The sequence below is a fragment of the Silurus meridionalis genome, chromosome 19 (genome assembly GCF_014805685.1).
Source record: "Silurus meridionalis isolate SWU-2019-XX chromosome 19, ASM1480568v1, whole genome shotgun sequence".
Lineage (NCBI taxonomy): Eukaryota > Metazoa > Chordata > Actinopteri > Siluriformes > Siluridae > Silurus > Silurus meridionalis.
The window spans coordinates 10,028,280-10,044,285 of NC_060902.1; the positions used below are offsets into that span (position 1 = coordinate 10,028,280).

At 44.1% G+C, this 16,006-nt stretch overlaps 1 protein-coding gene and 1 long non-coding RNA gene across 3 annotated transcripts in view; one reads left to right on the plus strand and one right to left on the minus strand.

Moving 5' to 3' along the window:
* The window catches only part of skib (v-ski avian sarcoma viral oncogene homolog b), a 94,271-nt gene that overhangs the window by 29,951 nt on the left and 48,314 nt on the right, over window positions 1-16,006 (plus strand). The gene's annotated exons all lie outside the window — the stretch shown is intronic.
* On the minus strand, window positions 3,186-4,219 carry LOC124402250. The gene is made up of 3 exons (XR_006928688.1): window positions 4,132-4,219; window positions 3,899-4,051; window positions 3,186-3,775 (listed from the first exon to the last, which is right to left on the minus strand). It is a non-coding gene; the product is annotated as an uncharacterized LOC124402250 (long non-coding RNA).

Below are 16,006 nucleotides of genomic sequence, written 5' to 3' on the forward strand. Positions count from 1 at the left end.
GCTAACCCAGAACTTGAGCAGCAAGCAAGCAGGATAGAAAAAAATACATAACTTGAGCAGCCCAACTAATCGATAATGCCATTTGTTGTCTACAAATAACATTATCGATTATCAATTATATTGATTAATTGTTGTAGCAACTAGTATGTAATACTAGTAACTAGTACTAGTATCATCTGTTCCTGCCCCTCTTCCCTCCGTGGATTTTCCCACTTCGTCCAGGCCTGCCTCTGGATAGTGTTCTCTTTAATTGGAGGCCACTCTGTGCAGCTGGGGACGGTTTCTCATCAACCCCTTGGGTGGTTCCATAAAATTCCGGAGTAAGAACGGGAGCTTTGAGGATGGATTTGGACTATAGTTAATGTCAACAGTCTGCTACATTGACTCAGGACTACAGTTTGCTTCTGATCACCATCACTGTACCCCGCAATATCGTATATCTGCAATAAATGGACATTTGGTCAAACTGACATCTAGACGAGGATGGGTTCCCTCTTGAGTCCGGTTCCTCTTAAGGTTTCTTCCTTTGCCATCTCGGGGAGTTTTTTCTTGCCACAGTCGCCACCGGCCAGGGCAAACTTACACTTATAAAGAACAAATTAATTTTTGATCACCACATTATCTGTGTGAAGCTGCTTTGAGACAATGTTCATTGTTAAGAGTGCTATACAAATAAAAATGAATTTAATTTAATTAGTATGTGTTTTATATTTATACTTTTTATATATATATATATATATATATATATATATATATATATATACATACAGTGGTGTGAAAAAGTCTTCCTGGTTTACTATTTTTTGCATGTTTGTCACACTTTAAAGTTTTAGATCATCAAACTAATTTAAATATTTGTATATTTGTAAAAGATAACACAAGTGAACACAACATGCAGTTTTAAAATTAAGGTTTTTATTATTGAGGGAAAACAAAATCCAAAACTACATGGCCCGGTGTAAAAAAGTGTTTGCCCCTAAACCTAATAACTGGTTGGGCCACCCAGCAACAACTGCAAACAAGCATTTGCAATAACTTGCAATGAGTCTGTTACAGCGCTGTGGAGGAATTTTGGTCCACTCATCTATGAAGTATTGTAATTCAGTCACATTGGAGGGTTTTCGAGCATAACCTGCCTTTTTAAGGTCATGCCACAGCATCTCAAATAGATTTAGGTCAGGACTTTGACATTAAAACATTAAACAGCAGAATTAATAATTTCATTTATCACAGCAAGTCTTCCAGGTCCTGAAGCAGCAAAACAGCCCCAGACCATCACACTACCACTACCATATTTTACTGTTGGTATGATGTTCTTTTTCTGAAATGCGGTGTTACTTTTCTGCCAGATGTAATGGGACACACCTAACTTTTCTCTCATCAGTCCACAGAGTATTTTCCCGAAAGTCTTGGGATCATAAAGATATTTTCTGGCAAAACTGAGACGAGCCTTTATGTTCTTTTTGCTCAGCAGCGGTTTTCATCTAGGAACTCTGCCATGTAGACCATTTTTGCCCAGTCTCTTTCTTATGGTAGAGTCATGAACACTGACCTTAACTGAGGCAAGTGAGGTCTGCAGTTCTTTGGCTGTTGTTGTTGGGTCTTTTGTGACCTCTTGGATGAGTCGTCTCTGTGCTCTTGGGGAAATTTTGGTCGGCCGGCCACTCGTGGGAAGGTTCTCCACTGTTTCATGTTTTTGCCATTTGTGAATAATGGCTCTCACTGTGGTTCGCTGGAGTCCCAAAGCTTTAGAAATGGCTTTTACCGATAGGTTTCAATTACTTACGTTCTAATTTGTTTCTGAATTTCTTTGGATCTCGGCATAATGTCTAGCTGAGGATCTTTTGGTCTACTTCACTTTGTCAGGCAGGTCCTATTTAAGAGATTTCTTGATTGCAAACAGGTGTGGAAGTAATCAGGCCTGGGTGTGGCTAGAGAAATTGAACTCAGGTGTGATAACAGTTTTAACAGGGGGGCAAACACTTTTTCACACAGGTTTTTGTATTCTGTTTCAATTAAAAAAACCTTCATTTAAAAACCGCATGTTGTGTTCACCTGTGTAAACTGAGCCCCATAAAATTAGACCAATGAAAGTGACGAACGGTTTAAGGTCAACCAATGAATCTCTTTATATTAAATCGGTTGCGCGCCCACTGAATCGGGCCGCACCACATCATAAATATGGATGAGGTTCCTCTGACGTTTGACCTGCCTCTCACTCGGACTGTCAACAGAAAAGGCGAATCATTCGTCACGCTGAAAACAACCGGGCATGAAAAAACACACTTCACCTGTGTTCTGAGCTGCACGGCATCGGGAGAAAAGCTTTACCGATGGTGATTTTTAAACGCACAACGATGCCAAGAGAAAAACTCAAGAGAAGTTGTTGTGAAAGGAAGGAGGAAGACAGTGAACAATGACTTTCTTGGTAGGCTAATGTTTAGATACAAGCCGTGTAACAGGCACTGTCTTTCTTTAAAGCCTGTGTAAAGTTAATTAGTTTCAATGTAGGCACCTGCAGATTATAGACAGGTGCGGCGTATTTATGTTCAAAATAAAAATCTTTCTAAAATTCAGTGTGGCTTATATTTGGGTGCGCTTTATAGTCCGGAAATTACGGTGTGTGTGTGTGTGTGTGTGTGTGTATATATATATATATATATATATATATATATATATATATATATATATATATATATATATATATATATATATATATATATAATGTGGCATGACACACCGAGGGCTGACGGAAGGAAATGTAGCGACTACGCCACCCTGGCACTTGGCCAGGGAAAATAACTTGCACTTAGGCAACACAGGTTCGTGTATAAGGAATCAGCGGAAGACGTGGGTAAAATTAGTATGGATTTTTATTAACGATAAAAGTATCTGATGCACCTAATGAAAAACCAAAAACAGGAATTACTCAACCATAACACAGATAACTTAAATCCTCAGACACCTTTATAGATGTGGATGCAGGAGCCAAGGCGTAACAACGGGGATCAAGGGCACTAATCGGCCTCCACAGCACCACACAACTTTTGGTTGCACCTGTGTAGACACTCACACACACCACTGCACACAGCACAGCACTCGTGAAGCAATACCACCACCACAATCCACCCCGCCTTCGGCACTCGGCTCCTGTAACCACAAACGGATAGGGTTACACATAAGAAAGGTCAAAAGGCCACTGATGGGATACTGTGCAGGTCACAAACATATGGATAGTGTGCACAAGTAACACACAGGAGGTGAGGGCACCTTTAACTCTTTGCTGTGCCTTTCACCCCCTATATACATAAACTTAAAAAGGGACAAGACCAAAAGGGAAAAGAGTGATATTAATCCCTCTTTGGTAAACAAAATAACTCAAGATACAAAATGTAAAAATAATACCAACAAAATAGTTCAAGAAACATTAAACAAAAACAAAACAAACCTTTAACATTCAAATGTAAACACAAAAGAAAAAGGGCCCCAAAACCCAAAAAGCAACCAATAAGCTTTAGATACGCACACACACACACACACACACACACACACACGCTAAATTATAAGCAAAGCAACAGCGCCTCCTGGGCGATAATTCCACGTTAGTCACCCATAGAAGCGCAAATCTGTAATAAAATTAAAATAGAACGTTAAACAACTCACCATACATGCGAAATGTTTATTACCTTTAAAACACATACCATTGGGATGAGTGATCCGGAAACACAGGTTACTATAAGGGTAAGCCCGAAAGCTGCAGGCTCGTTCTGTCGATCTGAGATTATAGTGCACAGGGGGAACAAGAACCGCCGATGAGACAACACGATCTATAATCAATTTAACAAGTTAATACAACCCACTATTTGGAAATGTAGCACGGTTAGAACTTAGAACATACCGTGTGTGGGGTCTTCCCAGAAATCGCGTACACAGCACTTCTGTGCACCCGTAGGCTCACTCGATTTAATAGATCTACCACACAATGGTACAACGTGTAAAGGCAGGCACTGTCGGTATTATTAACGCCGCTCTCTCTCCGGCTCACCTCGGACTATACGCCAACACAGACGCATAGGAATTACATACGCAGTCTTCCACAAGAAATAAAAGCATTATAGCCGTTTCACTTACCTGCCGCGAGAAAACACGTCAACCCAACACCAGCCGCAAGGTTTACCCAAACAGACAGCTCTGACTGGCGACTCACGATGATGCAGACAGGGGCGTAACACCCATGACAACAAAATGCTCCCCAGCCAAATTTATACATCCCCCATGCCCAATGATAGGACAATCAATGAGCACATCAACCGACCAATCCGGAAGCAGGAAGGGACTCGCCAATCCTATCACATATATACATACATATATATATATATATATATATACATATATATATATATATATATATATATATATATATAATTGTGTGTGTGTGTGTATAAACATAAGTTGGGACACTGTACAAATTGTGAATAAAAACAGAATGCAATGATGTGCAAGTTTCAAATTTCAATATTTTATTCAGAATACAACATTGATGACATATTAAATGTTTAAACTGAGAAAATGTATAATTTTAAGGGAAAAACAAGTTGATTTAAAATTTCTTGGCATCAACACATCTAAAAAAAAGTTGTGACAAGGCCATGTTTACCACTGTGTGGCATCCCCTCTTCTTTTTATAACAGTCTGCAAACATCTGGCGCCTGAGGAGAAAAGTTGCTCAACTTTAGGCATAGGAATGTTTCACATTTTTGTCTAATAAAGACTTCTAGTTGTTCAACTGTTTTAGGTCTTCTTTGTCGCATCGTCCTCTTTATGATGCGCCAAAATTTTTCTATGGGTGAAAGATCTGGACTGCAGGCTGGCCAGTTCAGTACTCGGATCTTTCTTCTACGCAGCCATGATGATGTAATTGATGCAGTATGTGGTCTGGCATTGTCATGTTGTAAAATGCAAGATCTTCCCTGAAAGAGATGCAACTGGATGGGAGCATATGTTGTTCTAGAACTTGGATATACCTTTCAGCATTAATTGTGCCTTTCCAGATGAGTAAGCTGTCCATGCCACACGCACTCATGCAACCCCATACCATCAGAGATGCAGGCTTCTGAACTGAGCGCTGATAACAACTTGGGTTGTCCTGGTCCTCTTTAGTTCGGTTGACATGGCGTCCCAGTTTTCCAAAAAGAACTTCAAATTTTGATTCGTCTGACCACAGAACAGTTTTTCACTTGGCTACAGTCCATTTTAAATAAACCTTGGCCCAGGGAAAACGCCTGCGCTTCTGGATCATGTTTAGATATGGCTTCTTTTTTGACCTATAGAGTTTTAGTCGGCAACGGCCAATGTTTTCTGGAAATAATCCTGAGCCGATGTTGTGATTTACATTACAGTAGCATTCCTGTATGTGATGCAGTGCCGTCTAATGGCCCGAAGATCACGTGCATCCAGTATGGTTTTCCGGCCTTGACCCTTACGCACAGAGATTGTTCCAGATTCTCTGAATCTTTGGATGATCTTATGCACTGTAAATGATGATACTTCAAACTCTTTGCAATTTTTCTCTGAGAAACTCCTTTCTGATATTACTCCACTATTTTTCACCGCAGCATGGGGGAAATGGGTGATCCTCTGCCCATCTTGACTTTTGAGAGACACTGCCATTCTGAGAGGCTCTTTTTATACCCAATCATGTTGCCAATTGACCTAATAAGTTGCAAATTGGTCCTCCAGCTGTTCCTTATATATACATATATATTATTATAACCACAAGCTAGTACGGTAGGCACTAGGCATGACTGATGCATCAAATCATCTGCCTCTCTTCTTACCTTGATGCGCCCATCATTCTGGAACCGGGTAAATCTGAACTGATCAGACCACATGACCTTCTTCCTTTGCTCCAGAGTTTATCATAATGCTCCCTAGCAAATTGAAGCCTTTTTTTCCAAGTAGCATCACTGATAAGCATTTCTTAAGGCTACACAGCTGTTTAGTCTCAATCCTTTGAGTTCCCTTCGCATTGTGCGTGTGGAAATGCTACTACTTTTACCATTAAAGATAGCCCTGATTTCTACTGTTGTTTTTCTTCTGATTTGATTTCACCAAACATTTAAGTGCTCACCGATCACGATCATTCAAGATTTTTTTCCAACCCTATTTCTTCCTTGAACATGATGGCTCCCCAATATCCTTCCAGTTCTTAATAATGTGTTGGACAGTTCTTAACCCAATATTAATCGTTTCAGCAATCTCCTTAGATGTTTACTTTGCTTGATGCATGGCATTAATTTGACCCTTCTGAAACAGATTAACATGATACATAACATAAATTGATTAAACTGAGTACCGTAATTTCCGGACTATATAGCGCACCCTTATATAAGCCGCACCCACTGAATTTGACAAAGATTTTTATTTTTAACATAAATAAGCCGCACCAGTCTATAAGCCGCAGGTGTCTAGACTGAAACTAATGAACTTTACACAGGCTTTAACGAAAGACACTAAATGCAATATGTTGCGCTTCTATTAGGAGCATAGCGGTATTTTGGGAATAGCATGCCACTGCATTCTCCTCGTATTACTGCGTGTGTGGAGACCGAGGATTATGTCCTTATTATTTTCTGATGCTCGTTTTCTAAGTTTCTTTGACTAACCCATAACGCTGTTGCCAAAAAAACAAAAAAAAAAGCACAAGTTTTGCAAACCTGTCTGTGCTTATATGATTTCTGTTGCAACTGGAGTTACCGAGCTCTCCCTTGACCCAGACTCAACACGTTACAACAGCTTGTATCTAAACAGTAGCCTACCAAGTAAGTCATAGTTCACTGTCTTTCTCCTTCCTTTCACAACTACAGTGGTACCTTGACCTAGTTAATTAATGTACGAGTTTTCCGAGGTATGAGCGGTCACTCTGTCTTTTTTTTTTGCTTTGTTACGCAAGCAAAAAATTGAGGTACAAGCTCGAGACGCCGCTGCTAGATGGCGAAGCGAAGCCAGAAAGCGAACATTGTGACGAAAATTAAGATAAGCAAAGAAGAAAAAGTAAAAATTAAAGTTTAGGGATACGTTGTGTACAGGAAAACTAGTTTTCCCTCCGCCTCCGCTTATCGCCTCTACCCCCAACACACACACACCTCCACCGGCGTTTTCGTTAGCTTCAAAAAAGGTTTTATTCAGTGTTATCTCATCTCCAAATACACTGAATAAAACCTTCTTATATCTTTACATACTCTTTCTATTATGTTTTTATACAAGATTTGTTATTTAGAAATGTATTTTCCAATTTAATAACATGAAACGTAAAAATGGGGTGTCATTTTGAGGGTTGGAACGGATTAATGCCATTTTAAGTATTTTCAATATGGAAAACTGATTTGATGTGCGAGCAAATTGAGATACGATCTAGTCCACCGAACGAATTAAACTCGTAGGTCAAGGTACCACTGTATTTCTCTGGGGAGTTTATCTTTTGTCGTCGTCGTGCGCCACCGGTGGAAGTTTTTCTCCCAAAGCCGTGCAGCTCAGAACACAGGTGAAGTGCGTTTTTTCATTTCCGTTCAGAAATTTCATTGGTCTAATGTTATGTCGCTCAGTTTTCTGGCTTGAAGTTTGTGAAACCGGGAAAAACCCAGGAAAAAATCCATAAATTAGCCGCTTCGTTGTTTAAGCTGCGGGGTTCAAAATGTGGGAAAAAAGTAACGGCTTATAGTCCGAAAAATACAGTAATCAATTAAATTGGCACAAATGAAATAATAGTTTAATAATAGTTTACATTTTTTTAGACCCTATTCGGGTAATATAGATGTATGTGTTTCACATTTAATATTACTATTTATTTTATTTATACTGTTTATTACTATTAAAATTTGATTTGATTTAATATTTCTAAAGATATGATCTACATAGCTGTCTTATTTCAGCCTAATTTAACAAATGTCTTAATTTCTTCCATCCTTTATTCATTTACTTCCTTGCTATGTTGAATTGACAGGATTTTTTCCTTTTAAGAGAAATTCTTGAAGCTGGACATAAGCTGAATTCTGTAGCATTTTCATGCAGGAACAAAACAAATCTGGCCAAAGAAAACTAAAACATGAAGAAAACACTGTGCAGTGTGGTTACCGTTTTTTTCAAAAAGTAACTTAAAATTGATTATTATTATTTTTTATTTATATACAGTATGGTCAAAAGTCCCTCCACAGTGGCCACTTGGAGTAGTAGAGCACGTTTTAAAAGCTGGCACTAAATACACTGATTTAGTGTGTGTAAAATTTCAAGCAGTTTTTCCAGAGACAAGAATACCACATCACGATACTGTGCGATATTTAATAAATAAATATGAATGAAAATAATTGAGTTTCTTAAAACTAATACTTTCCTACAACTTACCCTACATTCAAAATATATATTTTATATACCATATTTTTTGGACTATAAGCCACTATTTTTTTCCTACGCTTTGACCCCCCGCGGCTTAAAAAACAAAGCAGCTAATTTATGAATTTTTCCTGGGTTTTTCCCAGTTTCACAAACTTCAAGCCAAAAAACTGAGCGACATAAAATTAGACCAATTCAATTTCTGAACGGAAACGAAAAAAACGCACCTCACCTGTGTTCCAAACTGGTTTTCTGCTCCAGTGTCCAAATAGTTCAATTTAAGACTCATCTGTCCAAAGAACATTATAATAACTAAGTCCTGGTCTTTGTCTATTTTCTCTCTAGCAAACTTCAGACTGGCGTTCATGTTTTTCTTAGACAGCAAAGGTTTCCTTTTAGGAAACTCTACCTGGAAGGCTTTCCACAAGGTTTAGGAGTGGGAACTTTTGACGATTCTTCCAGAAGCGCATTTGCATGGGCGTAAATCCCGGGGGGGACGGAGGGGACATGTCCCCCCCCATCCGAGGATTGACCCCCCCAAAAAAATATTTAAAAAATATCGCACTCTCTATGGTGAAAAATATATGTATGTATACTTAAATAATTGTGTAAGTAGAAAAAACCCCCGCAAAAAATGCATTTTGAAACAGTTGAGTTCCCCCTCCTCTTCCTCACAGTGGTTTGACCCACTGCCTGCTTTCCTACTTCATCTCACCTACTCAACATACACGACTCAGGTGTGTGTCTGCGGCTCAATTAATGTTCAACTCCATTAACTAGGGTATTTTATTTACTGTAAATAAAGCGATTCTCATTAATGTTGTTGATGCAGACTTATTCATAAATTAGTAAAAATGCTGATTAGTGATGCACTGACACTAAAACACCAAAGCCGTTTCCCATGCAGTGTTTTATTTGGGACGACTTGGTATAATGTTAACTTAACATTAACTCACAATTAGCATATTGCATTTACTAAATGAGCACTGTGCTACATCCGAACTGATCCCAGTGTAGCTTTTTGTTTAATCAATTTCTATTCTGTTCTTAAGTGTCTTAATTAATTTTAAATAAAAATGTAAACCTTTTTTAATTCCTTGTTTTGCTTTGTCATTAAACCTGAGAAAAAGACTGTGTCTTTATAAGTACAATTTGACTGTATTATTTGTGTCCCCCTTCAAAAATTGCTCATGAAAATTTTTATATTTATTGTCCCCCCCTACTGTTAAATGAAATTTACGCCCATGCGCATTTGTGAGGTCAGACACTGCTGTTAGATGCGAAGGCCTGGATCACAGTCTCCGCTCTTATTCATCCCAAAGGTGTTCTTTAGGGTTGAGGTCATGAGTCTGTGCAGGCCAGTCAAGTTCTTCCACACCAAACTGACTCATCAAAGCCTGTATGGATCTTGCTTTGTGCACTGGTATGCAGTCATGTTGGAACAGGAATAAGCCATCCCCAAACTGTTCCCACAAAGTTGGGAGCATAAAATTGTCCAAAATGTCTTGGTATGCTGAAGCATTAAGAATTCCTTTCACTGGAACTAAGTGGCTGAGCAAACTGAAAAACAACCCTGCATCATAATCCCCCTCCACCAAACTTTATACGTGGCACAGTGCAGTCAGACAAGTACCGTTTTCCTGTTAACCGCCAAACCCAGACTCATCCATGGCATTGCTAGAGAGTAAAGCCAGATTCGTCACTCCAGAGAACACGTCTCCACTGCTCTAGAGTTCAGTGGTGGCGTGCTTTACATCACTGCATCTGAGCACACCTTCACACCTCCCATGAAAGTTAAGCTTGTGTAGTCTCTTTATGATTGTAGAGGCATGCACTTTCACATTAACAGTATTAAGAGCCTTCTGCGTGGGCATGTTGGCAGTTGTTTTGAATGTTCTCCACATGTACAATCTTCTTTCTGAAGGTTTGAGAGATCACTTTCAATCTCACCATGGTGTTCACTCTCACTTTACCAGTCAGGAGCACACCAAACCAGAGGTGGCAAAAGTCCTTTACTTAAATAAAAGTACAGATACTCATGTTTTAAAATACTCTGGTAAGTTGCAGTACTGACTACTTTTTTACTGAAGTTAAAGTAAAGAAGTTTGGGCTCTGGCATATACTTAAGTAAAAAGTAACCATTACTACAGGGGTGGGCAATAAATTTTTACAAGGGGCCACATGAGAAACCAGATTTGTGTCAGAGGGCCACACCAACGATAATATTTTAGGGATGCACCGAAATGAAAATTCTTGGCCCAAACCAAAAACCAAAAATGAGGAAACCAAGGCCAAAACCGAAAACTGAAACACCAAAAGAAAAGATTGTCAATTATTAGAACCATTGCATTTATGGCTATGAGTGTGTACTAACCTCACTAAAATCAATAAATTAATTACAAAAGTGTTTTATTTATTAATAAAAATTTGTGTTAGTTACTTGTTACCATTCATAGTATTGACAAACAATCAACGGTCAGTTATTATTAGCAACTGTCTGTTAAACGAAAATAATTGACCGCCGAATGTTTGGAAGCCCATTCAAGTGAATAGAACGTTCTAATCTACAACATTAAGAAGAGCCATGTAATAAATAATATTATATTATAATTATTATTATTTTCAGGATCCACGGGGAATGTTTCAAAGATCAACCCGTCGAGCCACTGGCGACCACTAATCTAAGGCAACAAAATCCATAATTTTTTGTGTTATGCCTTTTGCCTTGGCACCATCACTGGAAAACTTTCCTGCCTTTTCAAAAACGTCCTCTACAGACGGAGTGCGCATGCTCGGATTGACTTTACTTTTCTGCGCCGCGTTCTTCTCATATTTAGAATGGCAATCGGGATGTTTGGATTTCAGGTGATAAATTAAACCCGACTTGGAGAAACTCTTTGCAGATACATCCCCTCTTGAAATTTCAGCATTGCATGTTTTGCAAATCGCTATCCGCACACCGCAGACATGTTGCTCTTATCCAGATAACCGTGCGCTGGCTGCATTATTTTATTGCGTCATTACAATTGTGTTTCTGCCGTGTTGTTTCAGTGATTTAGGTATTTCGTAGTTTGCCCAGGTCTGCATTACTACAACCTGTTTTAGTGTCATGTTGGTAACCAGACCTCACCTCATATTAATATTAGGGCTGTCAATCGATTCAAATATAAAAGTAAAAACACAGATATTTGTGTAAACATTTAATGATTGAAAGTAAAAAGTTGTCCAAAAAATAGTGATGTAAAGTACTGAAATCTACGGAAGCACATTGCATTCACAAAGAAAAAAAAATTCACAGAAAGGATCTGTCAGGCAAAGAACGTGCCGGAAACCGAAGTAGATTCCACAAGGCTTTTAATGAGAAAAGCACAAAAATAAGGAAACCCCAGGTTTGCTAAACCAGGTAAGAGCGGTGATCAGGCAGAAGCAAAACAAATAAACAATGCAAAGTAGTCCGACAGTGTTCTATCGCCTAAGCTGTAGAACGGACAATGAGCTGGTGGAGGGACGGAGGTTATATAGCATGGGAGCTGATGAGGGCCAGGTGTAGCTGATTAGTAAGTGGGAGAGTGGCTTGGGTGATAAGTGAAGGTGTGGCTGGTGGATCCCTGACAGTACCCCCTCCCCCAGGGGCGGCTCCCGACGCCCTAACCCTGCGCCTGGGTCGACCCCGACCCCGGGGCGCTGGCCGAAGCGGATGAGCAGCGTGGAACTCCTCTAGGAGCGCTGGATCCAGGATGTTCTGCCTCGCCACCCATGACCGTTCCTCAGGGCCGTAGCCCTCCCAGTCCACAGGTATTCCAGCACCCTGCCTCGACGACGAGTCCAGCACCTCCCGTGCCGTATAGACCGAGGGTTGTTCCAACACTTCAGGCGGAGGGGCCTGACCTCGCTGGGGCGTTGGGCAGTCGGTGGATGGTGTGGCTTGAAGTGACACGTGGAAGGTGGGGTGTATCCGGTACTGTGGCGGGAGTTCCAGACGGTATGCCACCTCGTTGACCTGCCTTTCAATCCTGAACGGCCCGATGTACCGGGGGCTCAACTTCCGACAGGGAAGCCGCAGTCGGAGATCTCTGGTGGATAGCCAGACCCAGTCTCCGGGCCTGTAAGCGGGGGCTTCCGACCTTCGTGCATCCGCATGTCGCCGGGTTTCCCTCACTGCCCTGCGCAGCTGAGTGTGTGCAGCATCCCATGTCCGGACGCTCTCCCGAAACCAGTGGTCCACAGCGGGCACGTTGGAGGGCTCGTCGGACCAGGGAAACAGTGGGGGTTGGAACCCCAACACGCATTGAAAAGGCGTGAGACCTGTGGTGTCTTGGCGCAACGAGTTTTGGGCGTACTCCGCCCAGGGCAGGAACCGGCTCCACTCCTCCTGGTCCTGATGGCAATATGACCTCAGGTACCTCCCCAGCTCTTGGATCTTCCGCTCGGTCTGGCCGTTCGACTGGGGGTGGTAACCGGACGACAGGTTGACGGTGACTCCCAGTAGCCGGAAAAACGCCCTCCAGACATGTGAGGTGAACTGAGAGCCCCGGTCAGACACTATCTCCTCAGGGAGGCCGTAGTTGCGGAAGACGTGATGGAAGAGCGCCTCCGCGGTTTCCAGAGCTGTGGGGAGGCCTCGGAGAGGGACAAAGCGGCAGGCCTTGGAGAACCGGTCAACGACCACGAGAACGCAGGTGAAACCCTCCGACCGTGGCAGGTCTGTGACAAAGTCTATGCCGATATGAGACCATGGCCTTTGTGGAGTAGGCAGGGGGACGAGTTTGCCCATTGGTAGATGTCGGGGAGTTTTTGAGATGGCACAGATGTTGCAGCCTCGGACAAACTCGGCCACTGTGTTGCTCATACCTGGCCACCAGTATCGTCCCTGAACCAGACGCAGGGTCTGCCTCCTGCCTGGGTGCCCTGAACCGGGGACTTCGTGGACTGCTCTAAGTAAGGCCTGTCGACACTCTGGAGGAACAAAGGTCCGGTCCTCGGGACAACCAGGGGGCGTCTGTTCTCCTCGTGTGGCCCTGCGGATGTTCTCGTCTAGCTCCCATATGATCGGGCTCAGAATGATCGTCGGAGGCAAGATAGGCCCAGGCTCGGTGGGTTCCTCAGGTCCATACACCCTGGAGAGCATCGGCCTTGCCGTTCTTTGATCCTGGCCGATAGGTGATGCTGAAATTGAACCGGGTAAAGAGAGCCCACCGTGCCTGGCGAGGATTTAGGCGCTTGGCCTCACGGAGGTACTGAAGGTTCTTGTGATCCGTGATGACTATAAAAGGATGGACAGCCCCCTCCAGCCAGTGTCTCCACTCCTCCAGGGCTAGTTTGATGGCTAGGAGTTCCGGTTGCCGATGTCGTAATTCTGTTCCGCTGGAGACAGCTTTTTGAGAAGTAGGCGCAGGGATGGAGTCGAGGGGGATTCCCTGAATGCTGGGAGAGGGTGGCCCCACGCCCGTGGAAGATGCGTCCACCTCGACAACAAACGGGAGCTGGGGTCAGGATGATGGAGAAGCGGGCGGTACAGAACCTCGTGCGTAGCTCCTCGAAGGCCCTTTGTGCATCCGGGGTCCAGGAGAGAGTCTTGGCTTTTCCTCGCAGGAGAGGCGTGAGTGAGGCGGAAACCAGGCTGAAACCTCCAATGAACCGGCGGTAGAAGTTGGCGAAGCCAAGAAACCTCTGGAGTTCCTTGATTGAGGTGGAACGGGCCAATCCCGCACGGCCATCACCTTCCTTTCATCCATCCTGATGCCTGCTGCGTTGATGTTGTAACCCAGGAACTGTATCTCCGGCGATGGAATTCACACTTGGGAAGGTTGAGAAACAGTCGGTGTTCTCGCAGCCGGTCTAGGACCTGGGTGACGTGCTTGTGGTGTTCTTGCAGCGTCCTGGAGTAGATCAGGATGTCGTCGATGTAAACAATTACAAACCGATGGAGGAAGGGACGGAAAACCTCGTTCATACAGTTCTGAAAGACCGCCGGAGCAATGGAAAGGCCATACGGCATGACCCGATACTCATAATGACCAGAGGGAGTAATGAACGCCGTCTTCCACTCGTCCCCTTTGCGGATGCGCACCAGGTTGTACGCGCTTCGGAGGTCCAGCTTGGTAAAGACGCGAGCCTCACGTAGTTCTTCCAAGGCCGCTGGGACCAGGGGGAGCGGGTATGGAAGCGGGGCGATCTGTGCATTTAGGCCCCTGTAGTCGATACAAGGGCGCAGACCCCCGTCCTTCTTAGCCACGAAGAAGAAGCTAGAGGCCGCCGGGGAGGAAGACTGGGTGATGAAGCCCTGTCGGAGGGCCTGTTGGATGTAGCCCTCCATGGCTTGGTGTTCCGGGCTGACAAGGGGTAGACCCGCCTTTGGTAGCTTAGCCCCGGCTTTAGATCAATGGCACAGTCCCACGGCCGGTGTGGGGGTAACTGAGTGGCGGCCTCCTCACTAAAGACGCCAGAAAAGGCCCGGTATTCATGCGGGATCTCTACCTGAGCGGGTTGGGGAGCTCCTTCCACTTGAGTAGCTGCCAGGGTTAAGACGGTCCGGAGGGGAGTTGGGAGTGGAAGTAAGCACTTATGCCGGCAGGCGGGGCTCCACTCCAGGATGTCGCACGGGTCCCAGGAACAAGTGGGGGAGTGCTTGGCTAACCAGGGACGACCCAGGATCACGTCCACTGTCGAATCCTCCAGTACGAGCAGTTGAATCTCTTCTTGGTGTAGCACTCCGACTTGGAGGACAATAGGTGGAGCACAGTACTTCACCTTGCCCTTCCCTAATGGTCGTCCCTGGATGGTCTGGACGGCCAGTTCCTGGGATCCCCTCTGCCGGCGTAGCTGGAGGCGTTCTAGACACGCCTGGGAGATGAAGTTCCCCGCGGATCCTGAGTCGACTAGGGCAGAAGCCGATAGAGAGAGAGCAGGGGTTACTAAGGTGACCCTGAGCGAGACAGGTGAGTAATGTCAGAAGAAAGGGTGACCGTACTCACCGTCCGACGAGGAGGCCTCACTGGGCATTGGGCCACGCGATGTCCTCTCTCCACAGTAGAGGCAAGCTCCAGCCGCCCACCGCGCTCCCTTTCTTGCCGAGACAGCCGCTGTGACCCGAGTTGCATGGGTTCTGGTTCTGGAGTTGTTGGTACTGCCATAGCCTGTGCTGGTTCGACCTCGGGGGATTTGCAGGCTGCCAGGTGTTGAGAGACTCGGATGGATCTCTGAATAAAAGCCTCAAGCCCCAGAGAGTCATCATAAGTGGCCATCGCCAGCCTGAGCTCCTGATTTAGGCCTCTGCGGTATACAGCCAACAGCGCTTTCTCATCCCAACCAGCAGATGCCGCCAGAGTGCGGAAGCGGAGGCTGTAACTCAAACGCTGTCTGTCCCCTGGTGGAGATTGAGCAGCTGATCAGCGGTTGAGGTATCCCCGGGGGCGGTGCTAAATACCTCGGCGAAATGACTCGTGAACGCGGGCGTATGACGTCAGGGCCGGGCTCGCTGCGCTCAGAGCGCTCTTGCCCACGCTAGCGCTCTTCCGTGAGCAGCGAATCAGAACGCGACCTTTGCTCGTTCGCTAGGAAAACATTGTGGTCGCATCTCGATGTAGACGGCCGCCTGGAGCAGGAATCCCTGACATTC